Source organism: Arachis duranensis, chromosome 6 (assembly GCF_000817695.3).
Source record: "Arachis duranensis cultivar V14167 chromosome 6, aradu.V14167.gnm2.J7QH, whole genome shotgun sequence".
Lineage (NCBI taxonomy): Eukaryota > Viridiplantae > Streptophyta > Magnoliopsida > Fabales > Fabaceae > Arachis > Arachis duranensis.
In genome coordinates this window covers 21,724,302-21,727,991 of record NC_029777.3, presented here as the reverse complement: position 1 = coordinate 21,727,991, position 3,690 = coordinate 21,724,302, and positions in this window count along the sequence as shown.

The window sequence follows — 3,690 nt, the reverse complement described above, 5'->3', positions numbered from 1 at the left end:
AACAAGCTGAATTGAATAGAAGAATAATAGTAATTGCATTAATACTCGAGGGACAGTAGAGCTCCACACCTTAATCTATGGTGTGTAGAAACTCCACCGTTGAAAATACATAAGAACAAAAGTGATCATTGGCTTCGGTCCCAGAGAGGGAACCAGAAGAACCAAGATGATCTAAGAACTAGACGTCCAAAGATGAAACTACAATAGCAAAAGGTCCTATTTGTAGAGAACTAGTAGCCTAGAGTTTATAGAGATGAGTAAATGACATAAAAATCCACTTCTGGGCCCACTTGGTGTGTGCTTGGGCTGAGCATTGAAGCATTTTCATGTAGAGACTTCTCTTGGAGTTAAACGCCAGCTTTTGTGCCAGTTTGGGCGTTTAACTCCCATTCTTGTGCGAGTTCCGGCGTTTAACGCCGGGCAGTTTTGAGCTGATTTGGAATGCCAGTTTGGGCTATCAAATCTTGGGCAAAGTATGGACTATTATATTTTGCTGGAAAGCCCAGGATGTCTACTTTCCAATGCAGTTGAGAGCGCGCCAATTGGGCTTCTGTAGCTCCAGAAAATCCACTTCGAGTGCAGGGAGGTCAGAATCCAACAGCATCTGCAGTCCTTTTCAGCCTCTGAATCAGATTTTTGCTCAAGTCCCTCAATTTCAGCCAGAAAATACCTGAAATCACAGAAAAACACAAAAACTCATAGTAAAGTCCAGAAAAGTGAATTTTAACTAAAAACTAATAGAAATATACTAAAAACTAACTAAAACATACTAAAAACATACTAAAAACAATGCCAAAAAGCGTACAAATTATCCGCTCATCAAGGAACAAGCAGAAAGATGGTTGGATAACCAGCCTAATGCTAGTTTAAAAACTTGGAAACAATTAGTGGACAAGTTTTTAAACCAATACTTTTCCCCAAGAAAGATGAACCAGCTGAGACTGGACATTCAAGGCTTCAAACAAGGAGATAGTGAATCTCTTTATGATGCCTGTGAGAGGTATAAGAGGATGCTAAGAAAGTGTCCCACTAAAATATTTTCAAAATGGGTACAATTAGACATCTTCTACTATGGGCTTTCAGACATGGGTAGAATGTCCTTTGACCACTCTGCTGGTGGTTCATTGCACATGAGAAAAACCATTGGAGAAGCTCGAGAGCTTATTGACATAGTTGTCACTAATCAGCATCTGTATTCATTTCCTGAGACCACTATAAAAGGAGAGGTTAAGGTAGTAGTTGCTGAACCTAACCCTCTAGAGCAGAATGGCATATTGACTCAGCAACTAGAAAGCCCTTGCCCAGCAAATGTTGGAACTGCAAGAGGCTCTGCAAGAAACTCAGGCTTCTAATAGAAATATAGAAGTCCAGTTGAGTCAAACAAGGAAGCAATTATCTAAGTAGATAACAGATGAATGCCAGGCTATCCAACTGAGGAGTGGGAAAATCTTAAGCACCTATCCTAAGTACAATAAAAACGAAAAGCCCATAGAGGATAACTAGGTCTTTGCACAAAATTACTCTGGGCATTTAAACGCCCGAAGAGGTATCCCTCCTGGCATTGAATGCCAAGAAAGGGCAAAGACTAGGCGTTCAGACACCCAGAAAGTTATTACTCCTGGCGTTGAATGCCAGAAAAATGAAAGAGAATGGGTGTTCAAACGCCCAGGAAGGTGACCTTATTGGCGATGAACGCCAAGAAAGGGGATAGATGGGGCGTCCAAACACCCAAAGGGGGCAGCAGCATGGGCGTTGAATGCCCATGCAAGGGAGGTCAGTCAATCATTGATAACAACCCTCCAAATAAAGCTAGTAACCCCCCTTCCAACTCACATGGTATTCGGCCTTCATCAACCAAAGTTGATGAATACAAGGCTAAGATGTCATTTCCTCAGAAACTCTGCCAAGAGGAAAGGAATAAATAGTTTGCCCGCTTTGTGGAGTATCTCAGAACATTAGAGATAAAGATCCCTTTTGCAGAAGCTCTTGAACAGATACCTTATTATGCAAAGTTCATGAAGGACATTCCAAGTCATAAGAAGTATTGGAGAGAGACACAAATAGTCCTCCTCATGGAGGAATGCAGTGCAATCATTCAGAACAGCTTACCAGAGAAGCTTAAAAGACCTTGGAAGCTTCATGATACCCTGCATTCTAAGTGATGCTTGTACAAGGACAGCTCTATGTGACCTTGGGACAAGCATCAACCTAATACCAGTGGCTTTAATAAAAAAGCTCTGTTTGACTGATGAAGTCAAACCAACCCGTATATGCCTTCAACTTGCTGATGGGTACATTAAGATACCATCAGGATTAATAGAGGACATGATTGTCAGGGTTGGACCCTTTGCTTTTCCCACTTCCTTTGTGGTATTGGACATGAAAGGGCACAAAAGTGCATCTCTTATCCTAGGATGACCTTTCCTAGTTATAGGACAGACCCTCATTCATGTTGAAAAAGGGAAAGTAACCCTAAAAGTCAATGAGAAAAAGTTCATGCTGAATGCTGTCAAAGCTATGCAGCATCCAGACATTCCTGAGGACTGTATGAGCATTGACCTCATTGATTCCTTGGTAGAAGAGGTCAACATGGCCGAAAGCTCTAAGGACAGGCTTGATGATATCCTCAATAATACTCAGCATGATTCAGGGGAACCTCTGAAAACCTCTGAGGAAAAGGAGAAGCCTCCTAAGCTTGAGCTTAAGCCATTACCTTCCTCTCTGAAATATGCATTTCTAGGAGAGGGAGATACCTATCCTGTAATCATAAGCTCTACCTTAGAGCCACAGGAAGAAGAAGCACTAATTCAAGTGCTTAAAACACATAGAACCGCCCTTAGGTGGATTATAAGTGACCTTAAGGGCATTAGCCCTACCCGTTGCATGCATAAAGTCCTACTGGAGAATAATGCCAAACTAGTGGTACAACCACAAAGGCGATTATCCAGCTATGAAGGAAGTAGTGCAGAAGAAAGTCACTAAGCTCTGGGAGGCTGGGAAAATTTATCCCATTTCTGACAGCCCCTGGATGAGCCCTGTCCATGTTGTTCCTAAGAAGGGAGGAATGACAGTAGTTCACAATGAAAAGAATGAGCTGATCCCAAAAAGGACAGTTACAGGGTGGCGCATGTGCATTGACTACAGAAGACTCAATGCCACCAGGAAAGATCCCTTTCCTTTACCCTTCAATGACCAAATGCTAGAAAGACTAGCAGGTCATGCTTTTTATTGTTTCCTGGATGGTTATTTCGGGTATAATAAAAAAGTAGTAGATCCACAAGATCAAGAGAAGACAACATTCACATGTCTATCTGGCGTGTTCTCCTATAGACGAATGCCATTTGACCTGTGCAATGCACCTGCCACCTTTCAGAGATGCATGTTATCCATATTCTTTTATATGATAGAGAAATTCCTTAAAGTATTCATGGATGACTTCTCTGTTTCTGGAGACTCATTTGACTCCTGTCTTGATCATCTGACCCTGGTCCTGAAAAGATTCCAAGAAACAAACCCTAGTTCTAAACTGGAAGAAATGCCACTTCATGGTAACTGAAGGCATTGTTCTTGGGCATCGGATCTCAAATAAGGGGATAAAAGTGGATCAAGCTAAGGTGGAAGTGATCGAACGCTTGCCTCTGCCTACTAGTGTTAAGGCAACCAGAAGCTTCCTAGGACATGCAGGATTTT